The sequence below is a fragment of the Felis catus genome, chromosome A1 (genome assembly GCF_018350175.1).
Source record: "Felis catus isolate Fca126 chromosome A1, F.catus_Fca126_mat1.0, whole genome shotgun sequence".
In the NCBI taxonomy this organism is placed as follows: Eukaryota; Metazoa; Chordata; class Mammalia; order Carnivora; family Felidae; genus Felis; species Felis catus.
In genome coordinates this window covers 199,083,087-199,108,819 of record NC_058368.1, presented here as the reverse complement: position 1 = coordinate 199,108,819, position 25,733 = coordinate 199,083,087, and positions in this window count along the sequence as shown.

Here is a 25,733-nt window from a genome sequence, read left to right as displayed (position 1 = left end):
GTTTATCTGAAGTTCTTTCAAGGCCTCATTTTCTAAAGGTGATTCTCTGGGAGAAATGTGACCCATACATAGGTTGCTGGTGATCTAGATGCTTAATATAGGGATGGTGCTTCATTCATAAAGTCAGCTTGTGTTTCAGATTGGGACTCTCAACCTGTTTGCCACTCAGAATTCCTTTTATTAATTTCTCCAGATCACAACTGAGTCATTTATTTTGAAAGATTTTTGTAAAACAGACACATATACACTTATTGAGTAATGGCCTAGGCAGCCTTATCACGAACAAGTGTTTCATTTTGAACGTTTTTGAAATGTTTAAAATAGTCTCTATAGTATTAAACTATACCTCAAAAATATCTCTTGCCTCATCCTGACTTTTAGCAGAAGCCATTTTGGCAGGCATGCAAATTTGAGCTATCTCAGAAATACCTGAACACTCTTGGGTTGATTTGAAGATCTGCTATTGTAGACACGGATGTGTGGACCATAAAGGTGGTATTTCATGTGAGCAGTAAAGAATCTAACTAGCATGAGGATCATCACAGTGCACACTGGAGTCCTTGCCTCCAGGCTCATCAAGGCTTTCCTTCTAAGAGCTCTGCCTAATCTGTCACAATTAGTCATTAGTTGAAACTCCCAACTTGTCTATGGTAAATCATGAAAGTCAGGGGCCTGGTCTGGAAGATACTGAGGGCAGCATTGGTTTTCAAATGCTGCCAATACATTTTATTTTATATTTTAACATAACTTTGTAAAAATGTTTATTTTTGAAAGAGAGAATACAAGCAGGAGAGAGAAGGGGGACAGAGGATCTGAATTGGGCTCTGCACTGATAGCAGTGAGCCCAATGTGGGGCTCAAACTCACAAACTGCAAGATCAGGACCTGAGCTGAAGTCAGAAGCTCAACCGACTGAGCCAACCAGGTGCCCTGACACATTTTATTTTAAATGAGACTACTTATCTGATGAACCCACCAGGAAAGTTGAGTGCCAAACAAATCAGCTCCTAGAGATTTGTTGAGTATTATCCGACTGGACATTATTCCATATTTCAATGTAATTAAAACTTAGATGCTCTTCCTCATAATGATTACTTTGTGGTTAAGATTCAGAAAAGGCGGAAAGGCATGTGGGTAGCAACACACACTTGGAATAACATATAAACTGAAAAGGCCCAATAAAATGAAAGAACCAAGTGATTCTGGTTCTGGACAAATGGGTCTCTACCTCCACAAGATAAAATACAAGGAGGATATAAGGAATGATAGAGAGAGAGAGAGAGAGAGAGAGAGAGAGAGAGAGAGAGAGAGAGAGAGAGAAAGAAAGAAAGAAAGAAAGAAAGAAAGAAAGAAAGAAAGAGAAAGAAAACAATCCAATTTACATTGCTTCAAAAATAATAAAACACCTAGGAATTAATTTAACTCAGGATGTAAAAGACCTGCACACTGAAAATGATAAGACAGTGATGAAAGAAATTAAAGACAGAAATAAATATAAAGCTATACCATGCTAATGGATTGGAAGAATCAGTAGTATTAAAATGCCCATACAATCCAAAACAATCTACAGATTCAAGCAATCTCTATCAAAACCCCAATGACATTTTTCACAGAAATAGAACAATCCTAAAATGTGTATGGAATCACAAAAGACCCTGAATAGCCAAGGCAATCTTGGGAAAGAAAAAGATAGAGCATCATATTCCCCCAACTTGAAACTATTTACACAGCTATGGTAACCAAAACAGTATGGTATCGGCATAAAAACAAATAGATCAATAGAACAGAAGAGAGAGTCCAGAAACAAACTCACACATATATGTTTGTAACAAAGAAGCCAAGGATATACAATGAGGAAAGGACAGTCTTTTCAATAAATGGTGCTGGAAAACTGGACAACTACAATGCAAAAGAATGAAATTGGACCACTGTCTTACATATTATCTAAAAACTAACTCAAGTTGGATTAAAGACTTGATGTAACACATGAAACCATAAAACTTCCAGAAGAGAACATAGGCAGTAACTCTTTGACATTATTAGACTTGGAGAATACTTTTTGGATGGGACACCAAAAGCAAAAGCAACAAAAGCAAAAATAAACAAGTGGAACATCATCAAATGAGAAAGCTTCTGCACAGCAGAGAAAGCCATCAACACCATGAAAAGGCTACCTACCAAATGGGAGAAAATATTTGCAAATCACTTATCTGATAAAGGGCTAATATCAAAATATAAAAAGAACTTTTACAACTCAACAGTAAAAACAAACAACAACAACAAAAACCTCACCCCAATCTGATTGAAAAACGAACAGAGGGGCGCCTGGGTGGCTCAGTCGGTTGGGCGTCCGACTTCGGCTCAGGTCACGATCTCGCGGTCTGTGAGTTGGAGACCCGCGTCGGGCTCTGGGCTGATGGCTCAGAGCCTGGAGCCTGCTTCCGATTCTGTGTCTCCCTCTCTCTCTGCCCCTCCCCTGTTCATGCTCTGTCTCTCTCGGTCTCAAAAATTAAAAAAAAAAAAAAAGAAAAAGAAAAAGAAAAACGAACAGAGGATCTGAAGAGGTATTTTTCCAGAGACATACAGATGACTAACAGATTGATTAAAAGGTGTTCAACATCAATACTCATGAGGGAAATGTAAATCGAAACCACAATATCACTTCATACCTGTTAGACTGGCTATTATAAAAAAGACAAAAAGGGCACCTGGGTGGCTCAGTCGGTTGCATGTCCGACTCAATTTCAGCTCAGGTCATGACCTCACGGCTCGTGGGATCAAGCCCCATGTCAGGCTCTGTGCTGGCAGCTCAGAACCTGCTTGGGATTCTCTCTCTCTGCCCCTCCTCTGCTCATGCCCTCTCTCGCTCTCAAAATAAATAAATAAACATTAAAAAAAAAAGAGACAAGAGATAAATATTGGCAAGAATGTGGATAAAAAGGAGTCCTGTGCACTGCTGGCAGGAATGAAAATTGGTGCAGCCATTATGGAAAACAGTGTGGAGGTCCCTAAAAAAATTAACAGAACTACCGTATGATCCAGCAATTCCATTTCTGGGTATTTATCCAAAGAAAATGAAAACGCTAACTTGAAAAGCTATAAGACTTCTGTGTTTATTGCATTATTTACAATTATATATATATATATAATAAATTTATTATTTATAATTTACAATTATATACATATATATAACAAATAAAATTAGATATTATTCAGCCATAAAAAATAATGGAATCTTGCCATTTAGGACAACATGGACGGATCTGAGGGCATTATGCTAAGTGAAATAAGTCAGAGAAAGTGTATGATCTCACTTATATGTAGAATTCAAAACAAAACCAAAAATTCCTGAAAAACCTGAACTCACGGACACAGAGAACAGATTGGTAGTTGCCAGAGGCAGGGGGTAGGGGTGGGAAAAACAGGTGAAGGGGGTCAAAAGGTACAAACTCCAGTTATAAAATAAATAAGTCCTGGGGATATACTGTACAGCATGGAGATTATAGTTAAAACTCCATCCTAGGGGAACCTGGCTGGCTCAGTCAACGGAGCATGAGACTCTTGATGTTGGGGTTGTGAGTTCAAGCACCAAGTTGGGTGCAGAGCTTACTTAAAAATATACACTATCGTATATTTGAAAGTTGCTGACAGCACAGAGCCTGGAGCCTGCTTTGAATTCTGTGTTTCCCTCTCTCTGTCCCTCTCCCATTTGTGTGCAGTCTCCCTCTGACTCTGTCTGTCTGTTTCAAAAATAAATATTTTTTATAAAGGTTGCTGAGAGATCTTAAAAATTCTCATCACAGAAAGAAATTGTAACTAGATATGGTGATGGATGTTAATTCAATGTATTGTGATGATCATTTAACAATATATACAAATATCAGGTCATTATGTTGTACACCTGCCACTACCATAAAGTTGTAGGTCAATTGTATCTCAATTAAAAAAGAAAAGGAAAAAAAATAGAACAAGGGGGGATGGAGTAGAGAGAGAACTTCTACAAAGGTCCAGTTTCCTCTCAATCATAGAGTGTTAAGCAAGTGCTGCTGGGGTTCCCCACCACTTTATTTCCAAACCTAAATCACAACTTTTTTCTCTTTCTGTAATGGAAGAGAAAATAAATAAATTATAAATTTATTTGGAATTCACTGAGAAATCTAGAAAACTGATTCGCTGATCTTAAATCCAAATACAGACAAGGTACCAATTCTATATTGAATTATCAAAGAAAAATTTGTTTTCTTTACATTTAAATTTTAGTTAACATGCAGTGGTTTGAGAATTCAGTGACTCACCACTTACATACAACACCCAGTGCTCATCACAAGTGCCCTACTTAGTACCCATCACCCATCCAGCTCATTTCCCACTCACCTCCTTTTGTCAACTCATAGTTTGCTCTCTGTTTTTATGAGGCTCTTGTGGTTTGTTTCCCTCTCTTCTCCTCCCCCCTTTCCCATAAGAATATCTTTTATAAAGTATGACCACACTTATTATGCTCAGTCATGGTTTTGCTCCAGAAGATTATACAGAAAAGAAAGGGAGGCGGCGCTGGAGTCCAACATTGAGAATTGCTTCCATCTGTCAGAATAAAGTCTTCCTGGGGCTCCTGGCTGGCTCAGTGGGAAGAGCAGGTGGCTCTTGATCTCAGTGTTGTGAGTTTGAGCCCCACGTCGGGTGTAGAGATTACTTTCAAAAACTCTTTAAATATCTGCCTTTGAAGAAATGAAGATACAGTTTATTTTTACCTAGACCTGGTTGGCCTTAATAGGAGTTGGGGTGGGGTGGTTGGAGGGAGGAAGCTAGTTTATGACAGTAAAATTCCAAGGCAAATCTTGTTTTTCCAGTTTCCTAAGGGCCTGATAATGTCCACAGAGCCAGTGGTGGCTGGTGTGTGACTGGCTCCATGCCTTGGAGGCTCAGAAAACTTCTCAAAGGAGTGCCGTATCCAACTAATCAAGTCCTCAGCCTCTCCAGGTGGGCCCAGACAAGGAAGGAGACTGTAGAAGAGAACAGCCAAGTTTAGCTCTTTCCTCTCTACGGTTAGGAGGCAATTCTTACCGCACAGTGTATGAGGTGCCCTGTGCCAGAAGCTCTACACATGGCGGACTTCCAGCCCTTCATCTCCCCCAGGTAGGGCCAACTAAGGAGTGATTCCTCTCTTCTTCCTCTCCCCATGGTGCTCAGCCAGTTCTGAATTTCTAAAGGACCGTAAAACGTGCTGATGCCTTTAAAGGAAGAAGGGAAAGCTGTGGAGGCTGCAAATAAGGATCTATCATGCTGACCACCTGCAGCCAGAAGCCGGCTACCTTCCCGGACTCTCATTCAATTCATTCACCAGTTCCCTCTCCAGGACCTCCTCTTTCCTCAGAATTTGGCAGGTGCCAATGAGGGACGGTGAGAAGCACAAGCCGCCGGCCTAGCCACCCAGGCTGGGCCCAGGCCATACAGGGTGATTACGATCTTGAGTGCTGGCCCTTCCTTGAGAGAGTCTGATCACACAAAGCCTCTGTTTGTTACATTCCTAGACAAAACACCTGCCCTCAGCGGCTTAAGTTCCCTTCGTGGGAGTCCTTATCTTTTTCTTAACTGTAATAGTAGAGGTTGGATCATGCTGTTGCTAGAAATTTACATTCCATACAAATACCTAAGTGCTTTGTATACTGAATGCATTAGTTAGAACACGCACATAATAAATTTAAAAATTGTTTAGTATCAACTCCATGCACAGTCCTGTGTTGGGCACTCTTTATTGGTGGCTGTTTCTTTAACAAAGTATTGAATCATGGTCAATTAGGATAAATGTATTTGTATGATACGGACAAAGGCAATGTTCAATATATATGCTATTATGCCTAGATATAATTACACCTATCATTTGTTTCCTTGGAGGATGATTTTCCTTTGAGGAGAGATATTAATACACTCAACAATGGCACATCTGTTCTACCCAGTTTAGGTGAGGCTGATAGGACAAGTCTATTTTAGCATAGCTTTATGCTCATTAACATTTTAATCTAATTAAGAGATGCTATTCACTCTGGGTGATGGCCTGGTTTCGCCAGGACTGATACAGAGAGTGACTTCTTTGATGTCACAAAAGTTATTTAAACGCATCTGGGGACTGTGCAGAAAGTTGCCCTAAAGCGAGTCACCCAGAGGTCTATTTTATAATCCCTGCATTTGGGAAAGAGGCTGAGCCCTTGCTGCCAGCAGCCGTCTGGGGTGGGGTAGGAGCTGTGGGAAGCATACACCTACTAATGGGAACAAGATAACCCATCCAGAGAGTGATCTATGCTGCTCAAGAATGGGGTTTTTGGGACCAAGACTCTGTGTGTGTGTGTGTGTGTGTGTGTGTGTGTGTGTGTGTGTGTGTGTGTGTGTGTGTGAAAAATATATGAGCTGTGGAAGATTTTAGTGGAGGCCAGAGTTTAGTTTTTGAGCAGGATCAGTCTCTACCTGCTGCCATAAATCACCCCCAGTTGAAGGAACTGGGCCCACAGCTTTCTCAGACACCTATTGTTGGGGCAGACTGGGACTGATTGGGAGAGAAACGCTCCAGAAAGAGCTCTCAGGGGTACATAGAAAGAAGGAAAAGAACCTGGGCCCTTCCAGCCAGCGGTTTCCTGCGTCCTATCTTCAAAGGCAATGCTGGTGCTCTGCGAGCCAGAGGCATCACCCACCCCCACTGTGCTCATGGAGCCACTCCTGTCAGCTCTCGGAAACTCTGACTCAGCAAGAGCTTCTATCCAAGCTGGCAGACAGGTTCCTTTGCTCACTACTGGTGACTTCTTGTCCAGGTTGTCATCTGCTTCCAGAGAGATTAGCAGTGAGGTGTGGGGGAAGGAGTGTTACGAATCCAGACCATTTCCCTTTATTTGCACGACCTTTCTTCTGCTTTCCTCTCATCTTTCCCCCCTGGCTGCCCCTCTCCGCCAACCCTACAGCCGTGTGGTATAGCAAAGCGTGGACTACTGAGGGGGCACCTATTTTCTCGGTCCTCCCACGGTTACCCCTAAAAAGCTGTCTCCTCCAGGACAGCTGCTCTGACACCTGTGTGTCACAGCCTCTGGGGAGTGGACCAGCTGTGCACGCAGAAGGAAGGAATCCACCATTGCTTCTAGCTTCCCCCAGAGTTGTGAGGCCACAGGGCCAGTGAGGATCTCTTTCTGACCAGAAGAGAAAGCCCTGAGTCCTGAGAGACCAGCTCAGCACTGAAGGGGTTACTCTTCTGGGTGCGGGGGTGGGGGTGTGGAAAGTTGCTGGACACTCTTCCCAGCTTGTCTGATGGAGATGCGACCTGGCACCACTGAAAAGCTTTAAGATTAATGGAGAAAAGGAGAAATCTGACAGCTTTTCCGCTGGCTTCAGTCCTCCTGGGTGGGCCGATTGGTCTTGAATGTCACTAGCTACTTAATCTTGTGTATCTGAAACAGGCTGGCGTGTTTGAGGAGCCCTGCTTGCTCTGTATAGACATCAATTGGAGAGGCAGATAAAAGGAAACTGCATTGAATTTCTCCTTTAAGCCTTTCATCAGGCACTTTCTGACTGCAAAATAATTAGTGCCCCAGCAGACCCAACCATCCTAGGGTGGATACTCCAGCCACACCTATAGGGCGGCTGCGTCTTCCCTGGCCAGGCTGTCCTGTTCTGTTTTGATCAGTGCATCCCCCACCACCCTCACGTTCTTGCTCACCATGGTTGTGTTTTGTTTTTTCCTACATGGTCTTGCTTACTATTCATAAACCATGGGTGCCTGCTTGACCTAATGGCTAAGTTAACGGATCTCCAGAGACATTGTCCTACAAGCACAGATGTGGACAGGGAAAAGAGAAGGGGGAAATCCCTAAGTGTCTCAAATTACCTGCCTACGTGTCCCAAACAAATAGGGTTTAACTGTTGTTTTGTATCCAAAATATCTACTCAGGAAAAAGAGATTTAAAATCAAATGATGCTCTCTACTTCCTGTTTGGTCAAACTGAAAACATTAAAAAACAAAACAAAACAAAACAAAACAAAACAAAACAAAACCATTCAGGTTAAGTGCCAAGCGTCAAAGGAGAATGAATAAATAAAATGAGTGTTTGCAGAGCAGGTTACAATAGGTTGGCTTCTTCTATTTAAAAGATAGGAATGTTTTTGTGGTTACTGCGTGAAATATCTGTGTGTCTGGTCTCATTTGGTCTGGTGCAAGAAGCCTCAGATGTGTCTTCCACACACTAAACTCTAAACCTAATGGTTTGTGAGGAACTTGTCGTCAACCTAAACAATAGCCCCAATCAGAACTGAGCTTCTGTAGGTGTACTCCAGATAATATGCCCTTATGCTTTCAGCACTTTGATTTTCTAAACCCAGGAGCATGGCTGAGTGTATCATCAAGAGAAAGTGATGAATAGCCCAGGGTTGACTGAAGCCAACAGACAATATATTGTCTTCAGCCTGGCATCTGGGAACGCGTGAAACTGCCGTGTCTGAAACGTGCCATGTCGTAAGTGCACACGGGTCTACATAGAGGATCTTCCCTGAAGTGTGCATTTGGCCAGAGGTTAAAGGTCTCTTTGAAGCAGAACATTTTCCAATAAACATACACAAAACTCATCATAAACCAGACTAATTCTTCTGTCTTCCTGAGGAAGATGGAAGACATAAACTGAGCCCCACAACACAGCAATGTGTCACAGTTCTCCATTATGCCTTTGAAATATCACCAGATATCTGGCTATTTTTACGTTACCAGCTTCTCCTCTCTGGCCAAAGATGTCTGTTTAAAAGGAGATACAGGAAGTTACTGATGAGGCCTAAAATGGAAAATGAAGTGGAAAATGTCTTCAGTGTACCAAAGCAAGCTTATTTCAACAATCACCTCAAAGACGAGGTTATACTTCCTTTGTGAGTTTCTTTCTCACTTAAAGACACAGCCTCACATAGTGTCAGAGCAGAAGGCTGGAGTGGACAAGAGCACCACTGAGGAGACTGAAGGCCCCATCTGCGGGAGACCAATGCTCTGTTACCCTTCCCAGTGTGTTGTGCTCTCAGGGGCGGGGAAAGACTGAGACATTTCTCCACGGCAGTATTTTTGCCACTTATTTGCTTAATTGTTTTACTTTATTGATTGATAGATAAGGAGCGTCCACACATAAACAGGGGAGGGACAGAAGGAGAAGGAGGAAAGAATCTCAAGCAGGCTGCATGCCCACTAGAGAGCCTGATGTGGGGCTCTATCTCATGACCCTGGGCTCATGATCTGTACCAAAATCAAGAGTCAGATCATTAACTGACTCAGCCACCCAGGCACCCCTGCCACATTATTTATTTTCCATGTACCCTATAGGTGACAAATACAAAAGTAGTTAAATTATGGGATCCCCAGAAACTTCTCAAGAGAATGAATCCAGGACTCAAGATAATTCTGAGAAATAAATATAATGGAATATGAACTGGGAAGAGATGAATTCAAAATTCATTCTTGATAGCCTATAGGCTCTTAATTCCCCAACATGATGTAATCCAGTAGGCACATGAAAAGGTGAGTCTGCCCATAAGTACCTTATCAACTGGCCTACTGGGGTGCTTTGAAATTAACAGGTTTCATGTTACTAAGTGTTTTTATTCAGAGACAAATACTCTGAGAAGGGCACCATATATATTCATTGAATCAACAAATATCTGTTAATATCTATTGAGTGCCAGATATTGTGTTGGGGATAGAGCAACAATCACAACAAGGAAAGTTCCTCTCCCCATGTATCTTAAAGTCCATTGAATGTGTCAGATGTTGGACTAGGAACTTGAAGTTTGAAGAACATTCCAAAAAGGGTGCTACAGGGTACTCTAGGATTTTAGACCATGGGAGAAGGGCTCTCTGGGTGCAACTGAGTGATAAAACTGATGGTATCCCAGGGAGAAGGAACAGAAGATCTGGAGGCAGAGAAGAGCATAGAGTACATGACGAATTGAAAGAAGACAAAATTCTTGGAACACAGAGAGCAAGGGAAGAGGTGTGAGGCACAAAGGCATGGAAGGGTAGGCAAGGCCAGGTCTTAAAGAACCTCAAGGGTACTTTTGACAGTTTGGTGTCTATTCTAAGAGAATGGGAAGCCAATGAAAACCTTCAAACCTTCAAACCTTCAAACGCTTAGAATAGACAGTTTGGTGTCTATTCTGAGAGAATGGGAAGCCAATGAAAACCTTCAAACGGAGAGTGACATGATCAGATTTGTACCTCAGAAAGACCCACTGTGACTGCTTTGTGAAAAAAAAAATGTTGGACAGAGTCAGAGAGGATTCCAGGAAATAGGTAGGATGCTGTTATAGAAGTCCAAGTGGGAGTCAATGGTAGATTGGACCAAAGTACCAGTGAGTTTGGAAAGAAGCAAGCATATCCTAACACCTGCAGATAAACTTAGAGTGACCAGAGCCCTGAGACAGAGGAGAGGAAGGCAAGAGAGCCATGTGAAGATCACATCCTATCCTTAGAAGATGGGTCTTAGCAAATCCATCTGAGATTGGTCTGACCAGTGGGGGCCTGATGCATGAGTCACTCTGCTAGTTTGGGTTGTTTTTATTTTCTCAGAGGAAATTGTTCCATATGTAGCTGTAGATTCAGTGTATCTGCGGAAGGAGGTGAATTCAGGATCTTCCTACATTGCTATCTTGAATCAGAATTCACCCTGAGGTAAATGAGGGTAAGTGGGAGGAAATGTACTGGAGATAACTTTGACCAACTTCAGGATTCTGCCTGAAACTAGTCCTAGGTATTTGCTTCAGAAAATACCTGGAAGCTTGGAAAGATTTAACAAAAGTCAGTCTGTAGAGAAAAGGCTGTTATCAGATTATGGGCAATAGCTGTATGGGTAAGACAACTATAAGAGATTAAAGAGAAAAAAAAAAACAACCCTAGAAATATATTCTATATTCAGATTCCAGAACAAATGCCTGCAAGTTTAGGTATACTTCAATAAAATACAAACAAAAATTGTAAAGGATACATATAGGTGTAGATAATAAAAAAAAAAGTGATTTGGAATGCTGATCAGAAGACCAAGATTTAAATGAACACCTTTTTTAGGTTGTGTCCTACGAAAGCTCTACTTTGAATGTCGGAAATAGTTGCATATCAGTAATTTCATATGCTTATCTGAACCTAGTATATGCTGTAAGTAAAAATAAAATGTTAAATATACATATATATCTTTTCCTTGTGTTAGCTAAAGATAATATAATGTCAAAAAGATATCTCTCTTTTTCTTAACATTTATTTTTGAGAAAGAGCACCTATGCAAGCAGAGGAGGGGCAGAGAGAGAGAGGGAGGGAGAGAATCCCAAGTAGCCTCCACCTGTCAGTGCAGAGCCTGATGCGGGGCTCAATCTCACAAACTGTGAGATCATGACCTGAGCTGATATCAAGAGTCAGACACTTCACCGACCGAGCCACCAAGGTGCCCCTAAAGGATAGCTCATCTCAAACCTGTATTTTCGATTATCTGATTAGTCCCCATCCCAGCTACTGCGTAAAAAGTTTTCTTCCATGGTTATCAAGGGCCCTGCTAGGAGGAAGCCACACTCCAAGTGCAGATTATTAGGTTAGGGGGACAATATGGGAAACTCAGAGGATCATCACAACCCTGACTTGTCCAGACAAGAGACTATATTCTCAGCCACACTTGATAAGATTTCACCAGTATCTAGCAAGAAGGAATTGGAAACTCTTACCAGGGCCCTCTGTGTATCATTTATAGCCTATTATATAAACATACTGTACATGTTTACTATAAAGTTTACTATATAGTAAACTGCACATAGTTCTTATTTCATGCTGTTTAGTCATTCTCATTTAATCCTTTTGTATCTTCATAAAGTCCTGAGAGAATCTCTGCAGCTGTTGTTAGTGAGGGTGGCATGTGCCCAATGAGCCTATTTGAGTATTGCAGTTCTGTTCTGCTTGGAGTAGGTTCCCAGGAAAGCAGTCTCCTTACAGAATACTGCTTGGTGGGGCCTACTTTGGTCAGAGTTACACGTACATAGGAAAGACACCCCACTGCAAAGAATTGCCTTTTAAACTCATGTCTGGCTTTTAGTAATGAATACTTACATTGATACATTTATACTGGGCTCCATGATGGGATTCAAGGGATCTACGAACCCTTAGAAACTGTTACATATATATGTTTTCAGGGGAAGGGAGGCTCAGCTTTCAGGGAATTCTTAAAGGAATGAAAAAGGATATCAAAAGAGGCCAAGAATTATTAGTAAAATAAAAAGAAATGAGGGGCGCCTGGGTGGCTCAATCTGTTAAGCATCTGACTTCGACTCAGGACATGATCTCACGGTTCGTGGGTTCAAGCTCCACATTGGGCTCCGTGCTGACATCTCAGAGCCTGGAGCCTGTTTCAGATTCTCTGTCTGTCTGTCTGTCTCTCTCTGCCACTCCCCTGCTCACACTCTGTTTCTCTCTCAAAAATAAATAAATATTAAAAAATAAATATTAAGAAATATTATACATACTACAACATGGATAAACCTTAGAAACATTATACTAAAACAAAGAAGGCAGTCATGGATTCTGATTCAAGATAGCAATGTAGGAAGATACTGAATTCACCTCCTTCCACAGATACACTGAATCTACAGCTACTTATGGAACAATTTCCTCTGAAAAAATAAAAAACACCCAAAACTAGCAGAGTGACTCATATATCAGGCAAATAAACAATAAACCCATATCAAAGCAGGTAGGAGAGGCTGAAACACAATTTTACCATAAACCCAACCTATGGCATGGTGACCTACAATGAGGAAAGGACTAAAACCTAGAGCTTCTTCCCAAGGAATGTAGGTTTTGAAGTCCTTATTGGACATCCCAACTTTAAAAAAAATTTTTTTTTAACATTTATTTATTTTTTGAGAGACAGAGATAGAGTATGAATGGGGGAGGGGCAGGGAGAGAGAGGGAGACACAGAATCCGAAGCAGGCTCCGAGCTGTCAGCACAGAGCCCGATGCAGGGATGAAACTCGTGAACCGTTAGATCATGACCTGAGCCAAAGTCAGATGCTTAACCGATTGAGCCACCCAGGCACCCCTGGACATCCCAACTGTTAAGACCTTCACCTGAGAGATGAGTCCCCAAAACATCTAGCTCTGAAAGCCAATGGAGCCCACATCTATAAGACCCACAAGGCTACAGTGAGTGAGAAAAAGCTCTTAAAGGGCTTGTAAGCTCAGATATACCCATCCAGGGCCCAGTGCAGAGGCAGCTAGCTGAAAAGCACCCAGACTTTCTGTGGAAGAGGCTTATTTGCTTATCTTAAAGTGTCTGCCTGAGGAGTAAGCATCTAATTTAACATATGTCTAGGGGCCAAGTGAAATATTCTCAGGACAGAGGCCAATGGACATCACTTTTTCACTTTCCCTCTGCCTCCTTTTAGTTCACTGGTATCTCCCAGAAAGGAGACTGTAGCCCTGTCGGGCACCCTGAATTTTGTGGCTAGTGCCTAATGGACACCTCTAGGTCACTGACTCTGTGAACTTCTGGGGCTTAAACTTATGAATCCCACAGGACCATAACTAATAAAGAAAGTATTCTTAACCATCTACTATCCCCAGGACACAGCAAGAGGCAACAGTCCAAGAAGCCCAGCCTTTCTGTGAAAAAGGCCTATTAGCTTATCTTTGTAGCTGTGGCCTGTGTTTCTAATTAAACACATATCTAAGGGCTGACTATAATCCTTTCCAGAGACTTTGGAGGGTAGGTGCTATCTTTGTGCTCTCCCTCTGTCATACTCCAAAGCACCAATATCTTCCAAAAGGAGCATTTACAGTGTCTAGTGCCCTGGATTTTGTGGCTGGTGCCCAGGGCCACTCCTTGATTGTCTGGATCTGGTGGCCAGCAGAGCTTGTCTTCCTGGGTCCCATGGAGATTGAAACAATTGGAGAGATCAATTTGGTCGGCCACTATCCCCAGGGCACTGCATAAATATTAGATTGAAACATGTGCCCAGTCTTTCCCTGAAAGAGGCCTATCTGCTTATCCTGGAGCATTGGTCTGAGTGGCAGGCATCTGGTTTGGCACACATCTAGCAGCCTACTGAGGTGCTCTGGGGACAGAGGCCAGTGAACATCATCTTTGTCCTCTCCTCTGCCTCACTTCAGCTCACTGGTATCTCCCAGAAAGGTACCTGTACTGATGTCTGGCTCCCTGATTTTTGTGGCTACCACCACAGCTCTGTTCCATTAGCTTATCTAAAGTGCTTATACACTCATTTGGTGCCCTGATTTATTGCAACAGCCACACAGGAGACACCTCTAAATTGCCTAGCTATGGTGGCCAGTGGGACTTAAACTTGAAGTCCCATAGAACTGCACATATTTGCATATTTTAAAAGCTGCTGCCTGAGGATCTGGCTTCCAATCAGCCTGAATCTAGGTGCTCACTGAAATCTTCCTCTTTGGGACTCTAACTGGTCATGGCACACTCTCAACTACTAGCAGTCATTAAATCTAAAATAGGCTGGTTGGCCAATCACAAAGGTTTGAGAGACAATCAAGAGCTAGAGCAAGTTTGAACAATAAGATTCATCTCCTACATGAGGCCACTCTTAAGAATGAGAGAGGTGGCTGTTTTATCTAATGCATAGAAACCAACAGAGAGTCAAGAAAAATGAAGAACCAGAGGAATATGTTACAAACAAAAGAAGAAGATAAAACATCACAAATAGTCCTTGATGAAATGGAGATAGGTGACTTACCTAATAAAGAGTTTGAAATAATGGTCATAATGATGCTCACCACATTGGGAGAAGGATGGATAAACACAGTGAAAATTTTAACACACAGAAAATATAGGAAATTACTGAGTAGAAGTTACAGAGTTGAAAGTACAATAACACAACTGAAAAATACACAGGAGAGGTTCAAAAGCAGACTGGATGAAGTAGAAGAGTCTGTGAACTCAAAGACAGGCACTGGCACTAACACAATCAGCTGCAAAAAGTGAAAAGAATGAAAAAAGAAAATAGCTTAAGGCACTTGTAGGACAACATTAAGCAGACCAACATTCACGTAGTAGAGCTCCTGAAAAGAGAGAGAAAGAGAGGGAAAAGGGCAGAAAATTTATTTGAAGAAATAATGACTGAAAACTTCCCTATCCTAGGGAGGGAAACAGTCATCCAGATCCAGGAAGCCCAAACAATTACACACAAGAGATTCATATCATAATGTCAAGTTAAAGACAAGAAGAGAATATTAAAAGCATCAAGAGAAAATCAACTTGTTGTGTGCAAGAAAATCCCCATAAGACAACTCGTAGATTTTTCAGCAGATACTCTGCATGACATATTCAAAGTGTTGAAAGAAAAATTCTGCCAGTCAAATGCCTGGAGAAGTTGTCATCCAGAATTGAAGGAGAGATAAAGAGTTTTCCATATAAGCAAAAGCTAAAGGAATTCATCCCGCTAGATCAGCCTTACAAGAAATGTTAAAGGTACTTTAAGTAGAAATGAAAGGTGCTGATTACTAACAGAAAAACATATGACAGTATAAATATCACTGATAAAGTTAAATACATAGTAAAACTTAGAATAATCTGATGCTGTAATGGTAATTAATCACTTACAAAGCTAGTATGGAGGTTAAAAGACAAAAGCAGTAAAAAATAACTAAAAACAATAATTAGATAAAGGATACACATGATTTTAAGATGTAAAATGTGAAATAAAAAATATAAAATGTGGGAAGGGGAGCGTAAAAATATAGAGCTTTAGAATGCATTCAAACTTATCAACTTAAAGTAGCATGTAATAAATATAAGTTGTTTTATATAAGCCTCATGGTTACCTAAAAGTAAAAATCTACAGTAATTACACAAAAGAGAAAGAGAAAGGAATCAAAGCATACCATTACAGAAAATCAAGTCTCAAAGGAAGAGAGCAAGAGAAGAAAGGAACACAGGAACTACAAAACAGCTAGAAAATAATTTTTTTAATGGCAATAAGTACCTAACTATCAATAATTACTTTAAATGTATATGGTCTACTCTCTGACCTCAGCTGTAGTAATTTCTCACTTGACACATGCCCAAAGGCAAGGGAATTAAAAGCAAAAATGAACTACTGGGACCTCATGAAGATAAAAAGCTTCTGCACAGCAAAGGAAACAACCAACAAAACTAAAAGGCAACCAATGGAATGGGAAAAGATATTTGCAAATGACATATCGGACAAAGGGTTAGTATCCAAAATCTATAAAGAGCTCACCAAACTCCACACCTGAAAAACAAATAACCCAGTGAAGAAATGGGCAGAAAACATGAACAGACACTTCTCTAAAGAAGACATCCAGATGGCCAACAGGCACATGAGAAGATGCTCAACGTCGCTCCTCATCAGGGAAATACAAATCAAAACCACACTCAGATATCACCTCATGCCAGTCAGAGTGGCCAAAATGAACAAATCAGGAGACTATAGACGCTGGAGAGGATGTGGAGAAATGGGAACCCTCTTGCACTGTTGGTGGGAATGCAAATTGGTGCAGCCACTCTGGAAATCAGTGTGGAGGTTCCTCAAAAAGTTAAAAATAGACCTACCCTATGACCCAGCAGTAGCACTGCTAGGAATTTACCCAAGGGATACAGGAGTACTGATGCATAGGGGCACTTGTACCCCAATGTTTATAGCAGCACTCTCAACAATAGCCAAATTATGGAAAGAGCCTAAATGTCCATCAACTGATGAATGGATAAAGAAATTGTGGTTTATATACACAATGGAGTACTACATGGCAATGAGAAAGAATGAAATATGGCCCTTTGTAGCAACGTGGATGGAACTGGAGAGTGTTATGCTAAGTGAAATAAGCCATACAGAGAAAGACAGATACCATATGGTTTCACTCTTGTGTGGATCCTGAGAAACTTAACAAAAACCCATGGGGGAGGGAAAGGAAAAAAAAAAAGAGGTCAGAGTGGAAGAGAGCCAAAGCATAAGAGACTCTTAAAAACTGAGAACAAACTGGGGCTCCTGGGTTGCTCAGTCAGTTAAGCGTCCAACTTCAGCTCAGGTCACGATCTCGCGGTCCGTGAGTTCGAGCCCCACGTCAGGCTCTGGGCTGATGGCTCAGAGCCTGGAGCCTGCTTCCCATTCTGTGTCTCCCTCTCTCTCTGCCCCTCCCCCGTTCATGCTCTGTCTCTCTCTGTCCCAAAAATAAATAAACGTTAAAAAAAATTAAAAAAAAAACTGAGAACAAACTGAGGGTTGATGGGGGGTGGGAGGGAGGTGAGGGTGGGTGATGGGTATTGAGGAGGGCACCTTTTGGGATGAGCACTGGCTGTTGTATGGAAACCAATTTGACAAACTTCATATATTGAAAAAATAAAAAAAATAAAAAAAAATATAAATGTATATGGTCTAAATTCTCCAATCATAAGACATAGATTGGGTGAATGGATTAAAAAAAAATCAAGACCCATCCATATGCTACCTACAAGATACTCATTTGATATGTAAGGACACACATATACGGAAAGTGAAGGCATTAAAAAAAGATATTCCATTCAAATGAAACGCAAAGAAAGCAGTGGTAGCTATACTTACATCAGACAAAATAGACATTAAGACAAAGATTGTAATAAGAGACAAAGAAGAACATTACATAAGGATTAAGGGGCCAATCTAATAAGAGGATATAATACTTGCAAATATTTATGCACCCAAGATAGAAGTAACTAAATATATAAAGCAAGCATTAACAAACATAAAGGAAGAAGTAGCAATACAATAATAGGAGAGGGGTTTAGCCCCACTTTCATCACTGGATAGATCCTCTAGACAGAAAATCAGTAAGAAAACATTCGCCTTAAATGATCCATTAGATCGTGGACTTAATATATACAAGAACATTCCATCCAAAAGCAGGAAAACACACATTCCTCTCAGATGTACATGGAACATTCTCCAGGATAGGTTAGGCTACAAAACAAGTCTTGATAACTTTAAGAAGATTGAACTATCAAATATCTTTTCTATCCCAGGAGTATGAACCTAGAAATCAATTACAAGAAGAAAATGAGAAATTTCACAAATATGTGGAGAATAAACAACATGCTACTGAAAAACCAATGGATCAAAAAAAAAATCTAAAAAGAAATGCCTGAAACAAATGAAAATGGAAACACAATATACCAAAAGTTATGGGATGCAGCCAAAGTAGTTCCCATTTATTCCCTACGGATAAATTTAACCAAGGAGGTGAAAGACCTGTACACTGAAAAATGTAAGATGCTGAGGAAAGAAACTGGAGAAGACACAAATAAATATGAAGACATTTTGTGCTCATGAATTAGGAGAATATTGTTAAAATACCCATAATACCCAAAGCAATCTACAGATTCAATGCAGTCCCAGCAACATTCCAATGGCATTTTTTCACAGAAATAGAACAATCTTAAAATTTGTATAGAACCACAAAAGACCCTGAATAGCCAAATAAATCTTGAGGGGGAAAAAACAAAGCTAAAGGCATGCTTTAAAACCATATTTCAAAGCTAGAATAATCAAAAGAATATGGTACTGACATGAAAACAGGCACATAGGAGCACCTGGGCGTTTCAGGTGGTTAAGAGTCTGACTCTTGACTTTGCATCAAGTCATGATCTCACAGTTCATGGGTGTGAGCCCCATGACAAGTCTCCACATTGGGCATGGAGGCTGATTAAGATTCTCTCTTCCTCTCCCTCCATCCTTCCATCCCTCCTTGTTGTTGTTTTTTTTTTAAATTTGCATCCAAATTAGTTAGCATATAGTGCAACAATGATTTCAGGAGTAGATTCCTTAGTGCCTCTTACCCATTTAGCCCATCCCCCCCCACAACTCTTCTAGCAACCCTCAGTTTGTTCTCCATATTTATGAGTCTCTTCTGTTTTGTCCCCCTGCCTGTTTTTATATTATTGTTTCCCTTCCCTTATGTTCATCTGTTTTGTCTCTTAAAGTCCTCAGATGAGTGAAGTCATATGATTTTTGTCTTTTTCTAAGTTCACTTATCATAATACACTCCAGTTCCATCCACGTAGTTGCAAATGGCAAGATTTGCGCGCGCGCGCACACACACACACACACACACACACACACACACCACACACCACATCTTCTTTATCCATTCATCCATCGATGGACATTTGGGCTCTTTCCATACTTTGGCTATTGTTGATAGTGCTGCTATAAACATGGGGGTGCACATGTCCCTTCAAAACAGCACACCTGTATCCCTTGGATACATGCCTAGTAGTGCAATTGCTGGGTCATAGGGTAGTTCTATTTTTAGTTTTTTGAGGAACCTCCATACTGTTTTCCAGAGTGGCTGCACCAGCTTGCATTCCCACCAACAATGCAAAAGAGATCCTCTTTCTCTGCATCCTCGCCAACATCTATTGTTGCCTGAGTTGTTCATGCTAGCCATACTGACAGTTGTAAGGTGGTATCTCATTGTGGTTTTGATTTGTATTTCCCTGATGATGAGTGATGTTGAGCATTTTTTCATGCATCAATTGGCCATCTGGTGTCTTCTTTGGAGAAGTGTCTATTCATGTCTTTTGCCCATTTCTTCACTGGATTATTTGTTTCATGGGTGTTGAGTTTGATAAGTTCTTTATAGATTTTGGATACTAACCCTTTATCTGATATGTCATTTGCAAATATCTTCTCCCATTCTGTCAGTTGTCTTTTAGTTTTGCTGATTGTTTCCTTCGCTGTGCAGAAGCTTTTTATTTTGATGAGGTCCCAGTAGTTCATTTTTGCTTTTGTTTCCCTTGCTTCCGGAGACATGTTGAGTAAGAAATTGCTGCGGGCAAGATCAAAGAGGTTTTTGCCTGCTTTCTCCTCGAGGATTTTGATGGCTTCCTGTCTTACATTGAGGTCTTTCATCCATTTTGAGTTTATTTTTGTGTATGGTGTAAGAAAGTGGTCCAGGTTTATTCTTCTGCATGTTGCTGTCCAGTTTTCCCAGCACCACTTGCAGAAGAGACTGTCTTTATTCCATTGGATATTCTTTCCTGCTTGGTCAAAGTTAGTTGCCCATACACTTGTGGGTCCATTTCTGGGTTTTCTATTCTGTTCCATTGATCTGAATGTCTGTTCTTGTGCCAGTACCATACTGTCTTGATGATTATAGCTTTGTAGTATAGCTTGAAGTCTGGGATTGTGATGCCTCCTGCTTTGGTTTTCTTTTGCAAGATCGCTTTGGCTATTCGGGGTCTTTTCTGGTTCCATACAAATTTTAGGATTGTTTGTTCTAGCTCTGTGAAGAATGCTGGTGTTACTTTGATAGGGATTGCACTGAATATGTAGATTGCTCTGGGTAGTATTGACATTTTAACAATATTTGTTCTTCCTATCCAGGAGCATGGAATCTTTTTCCATTTCTTTGTGTCTTCTTCAATTTCTTTCATAAGCTTTCTATAGTTTTCAGTGTATAGATTTTTCACCTCTTTGGTTAGATTTATTCCTAGGTATTTTATGGTTTTTTTGTGCAACTGTAAATGGGATCAATTCCTTGATTTCTCTTTCTGTCACTTCATTGTTGGTGTATAGGAATGCAACTGATTTCTGTGTATTGATTTTATATTCTGCAACTTTGCTGAATTCATGAATCAATTCTAGCAGTTTTTTGGTGGAATCTTTTGGGTTTTCCAGATAGAGTATCGTGTCATCTGCAAAGAGTGAAAGTTTGGCCTCCTCCTGGCCAATTTGGCCATCCCTCCCTGTTCTTGCATGCACGATAGTGCGGTCTCTGTCTTAAACAGCAAACAGGCACATAGATGAATGAAACAGAACAGAGCCCAGAAACATACCCACATGTGTATGGTTAATTTGTAACAAAGAAGCCAAAAATATACAATGGGGAAGGTAGGGTCTCTTCATAATGGGAAAAATGGATAGTCATATGGGAAAGAACTAAACTGGACCAGTATTTTTACACCATACACAAAAATTAATCAAAATGGATTAAAGATTTGAATGTAAAACTTGAAACCATAAAACTTCCAGAAGAAAACATATGTGGTAAGCTCGTTGACATTAGTCTTGAATATTTTTTGGATCTGACACCAAAAGAGAATGCAACAAGAGCAGGCGTAAATAGATGGGGCAGCATCAAACTAAAATGCTTCTGCACAGCAAAGGAGACTATCAACATAGTGAAAGGCTACTGACCAAATGGGGGAAAATATTTGCAAATTATATATTTGATAAAGGGCTAATATAAAAAATATAAAAAACTCATACAACTCAATAGCAAAAAAAAATCTTAGTTGAAAATGAGAAGATCTGAATAGACAATTTTTTAAAGAAGACATACAGATGGCCATGAAAAGATACATTACTCATCATCAAGGAAATGCAAATCAAAACCACAATGACATATCACCTCATACCTATAGCTTCACAGAATGGTTATTATCAAAAAGACAAGAAATGGTAAGTGTTGGCAAAAAAGTGGAGGAAAGGGAACCCATATGCCCTGTTGGCAGGAATATAAATTGGTGCAGTCATTATGGAAAGTAATATGGAAAACCTCAAAAAATTAAAAATAAAACTATCATATGATCCAGCAGTTCCATTTCTGGGTATTCGTCCAAAGAAAATGAAAATACTAACAAGAAAAAAATATAAACACCCCCATGTTCATTGTAGCATTATTTATAATATCCAAAATATGAAAACAACCTATATGTCCATTTATGGGTCAATGGATAAAAATGTGGTATAGGTATACAATGGAATATTATTCAGTCATAAAAATGAAGGAAATCTTTCCATTTGCAACAACAAGGATGAACCTTGAGAGCATTATGCTAAGTATAGTAAGTCAGAGAAAGACAAAAATACTGTATGATCTTGCTTACATATGGCATCTAAAAAAACCCCAAAATAGTAACAAAAACCAAAACCAAGATCATTGGGGATTGTCAGAGGCAGGGATAGGGAATAGGAGAAACCAGTGAATGGAGTCAACAGGTATAAACTTCCAGTTATAAAATAAGTTCTGGGGATATAATGTACAGCATGGTGTCTGTAGTTAATAATGCTGTATTGCATATTTGAAAGTAGTTGAGAATAAATCTTACAAGTTATTATGAGAAAACAAATGTCACTTATAACTCAGTTAAAAAAAAAAAAAGCAGTCTCAAAAGACCACACACTATGCTTTCATTCATGTGCAAGTCCAGAATAAAGAAATCTACAGAGATGGAAAGTAGGTTAGTGCTTGCTTATGGCTGGGAGGGTGATGGGTGGGCACATCATTGGAGAGATATCAAGGAGAGAGGGGAATGAGAGCCACAGGGTATGGTTTTCCTTTTGACGTGATGAACATTTCTAAAATTGACTGTAGTGATGATTGTACAAATATATGAATGTACTAAAAATCATTAAATTATATACTTTAAGTGGATGAATTGTATGGTATGCGAATTATATTTCCATAAAGTTGTTTAAAAACAAGAGCCAATGGTAAAGACTTATAATTTGCCAATTTTGCTAATATTCTTTATTTCATAAAATATTAATCCCCACTCACAAACAGGTAAATGAATATCTAAGAATCACTAATAAGTGATTTTCAGGGTCTTGTGATAAGAACTCTTTTTCCAACTGTGCTACCATTTGTGCCAAGGGTGGGAAGATCATGAACTCAAGAGCCTTAGCATCCTGCCTCCAAATTTCCACTAGGCTACCTGCTAACCATATGTCTTTGGATGGGCAACTTAATCTTATGGTTAAGTCCTTACTTTCCTGTTCTGAAATCCAGCAACATCAACCAACTTAGAGCACTATTAGGAGGAGTTCATGAGACACAGGATGTAATGCACTTAGGACTGTGCCTAACACACAGCAGATACTCAATTAGTGGTCATTCTGCTTGACAATCCTGTGCATATTAACATTGATTTGGTTCCAAGTGACAAAAGCCCAGTTTAAACTTGTTGAAGCAAAGAAGAAAATGTATTAATTCCTATCACTGGGAAGTCCATCTAGCTTCAGGAGCAGTTATATCCAAGGACTCAAGTGACATCTGAGGACACTGTGTCCCTCTTCTCCTGGCTTCATCCTCAGGCTGACTCCACACAGAGAGACAAATATGCCAAAGCAGCTACAGGCTCACAGTTGACCCCTTTAGCAGCCCTAGTAGAACAGATCTTTTTCCAGATAGCATCAACCCAAGTCCTGGGAAAGACTCTCATTGGCCCAGGTTGGTCCCCTTCTGAGTCAATCACCATGGCCAGGGAAATGGAATTCAAATGACTGGTCAGGCCTGAACCATGTGCTTGTCTGTGGTGGAGGATGGATTAATATTCCCCAAATAAGACCTCTGCTACATGTCTGTAGACATTTATTCTCTCCCACAGTGAAATAGCCCTTTAGGCTGAATGGTGAGGCAAAGAAATTTTATATTTCAATTCCGCATTTAAACCTTAAATAATCACCTACTTGTCTATCTACTGGTCCCTCTTTCTACATTCTGTGTCTAGGCACACATGCGCATGAACCCTCGGACACACAGGGAGACTGCCAGATGCCAAAGCTAAGATGAGAATCTTGTATAATCAATGGTTTACACATTTCATAACAACAGTAATCCCTTCCTGATGGCTTCAACTAGTCGTTGAAGTCTGGAAAAGACAACCTTTGTAAGAAATGTGGATAAGATTATAGGTCATGGGTAATTTTACTTATTGAATATTTTCTTGGTTGTGAGTTTAGAAAAGAGAACAAGAAAACACAAATGAACGTTTTGGCAAGCCCCTGCAATGCTAGGCAGTGTGACTGATGGAAGAAGCCAGTAGTGGGTTTACATTTGCAAATGACCAAACCTTGCAGAATGGAGTTCTGGTCTGAGGGTCGGCCCCCTGGGGGCCAGATGCATGCCATTGCTCATCCTTTAAAGAGGCCATTTTGTGAGATGTTTGGATTTAATTTGTGGGTGTCTTTCCCTTTTCCAAAGGCAGAGTTTAGAACGCAGAAGAAATTTAAGGCTCCAGGATGCACTGTTGAGTTGTGACCTCCCCTGGGGCCTGTTTCTCATCTTTAAATATTTTCATGGGTGATTCTCATTATATTCAAGACCTGTTACACATGTGCCTCCCTTGCCTCAGGAAAGGCCTGGGCCCAGTTGCTTATAATCATTAATGTAAACAGGTTCTTTGTAGATTTCCCATGGTCAAAAAACTGTAATAGAAAACTATAGTGAAGTGGTTGAGTTCAGGCGTTGAATTTTTTTTTAAATATTTCATTTTTGGGGTGCCTGGGTGGCTCAGTTGGTTAAGCATATGACTTCAGCTCAGGTCATGATCTCTTGGTTCAGGAGTTTGAGCCCCGCGTCGGACTCTGTGCTGACAGCTCAGAGTCTGGAGTCTGCTTCAGATTCTGTGTCTCCCCCTCTCTCTGCCCCTCCCCTGCTCATGCTCTGTCTCTCTCACTCTCTGTCTCAAAAATAAATAAAAACATTGAAAAAATTAAAAAAAAAAGATTTCATTTTTAAGTAATCTCCACACCCAATGTGGGGCTCAAACTTACCACCTGAGATCAAGAGTCTCATGCTCTACAGACTGAGTCAGCTAGGTGTCCCCAGGCTTTGAATTTCAATCAGGCTTTGCATCCTTATCTTCCTCTATTTTTTCTTTTATCACTAGATTACACCGAATAATTTATTATGTTTATTGGTTACATCTGTCTTCCCCAGTTAGGCTATAAACTCCAGGAGGACAGGCATCTCTGTTTTGTTCAGGGATATAGCTCAAGCACCTGGAACAGCATCAGGCACTTAGTAAATATCAAATGAGGGAGTCTAGAATCCACCAGCACATGTTGGATCAGGTGGTTGTCAGGGAGTAGGGATTAGCACCAACAGCTAGCCGTTTTCTTTTCTCTCCATCCTCTCCCTACTCCTCCATCTGCCCTAAGAGGAGTTTTGTCCTCTTTTTGTATGAACCAGACGCCTGTACTTCACTCAGCATGCATTCTTTCCCGCTCTAAGTTTAATGTGCAAGCTCTATGTGATCCATTTTCTACCTTTGCTCTTGATATCAAAAGCAAGATTTTGGAACGCCAGCAGAAATTCTTTCCCAACAAAGCCTGCCCTGGCAAGGTCAAAAATCAAAGCCCTTTGGTTTTTAGACTACTCTCTCTTATGTAGACTTAAGAACTCTATTTTGAAACTCAGAACTAGGGCAAGGACTACTTTGTCTTGGATTACCTGTGCCCTCCTCATGAAATAGAACAGATACAAAGCTGCAAATGCTGCCCAGGAGACAGTGACCATTCAGCATAGCTCCTACTGTATCCACTGCCATGAATGAACAGCACATTCTCTGAGGGACCTGTCTTTATTTTGCCTTGTAATTCCTACATGCGATTATTGCCCAGGGGACTCTTTTTGCCTCTTTAGAAGACTTCACATGTCTTTGCTTGATGCATGATGTACTGATTCCATTCTCCACGTCTAGGAGAGCCATCTCCAACTGGAGGCTTATAACCGACCCCCATCATGGGAGCTGGAGCCGCCCTTGTGTTTAGACCCTACAATCTAAAGTCCATTTCCCACCTGGTTTACATTAGCTATTATTCATCAGTTAAAGTTTGCCTGGGAAGGACAGTTTACTTATCCCATTTGCAACTAATGAATGACCTGAAAAGACTTTCTTCGGAGGCAAGCACGCAAAGTTAGTTCGAACTGCAGATGGAGT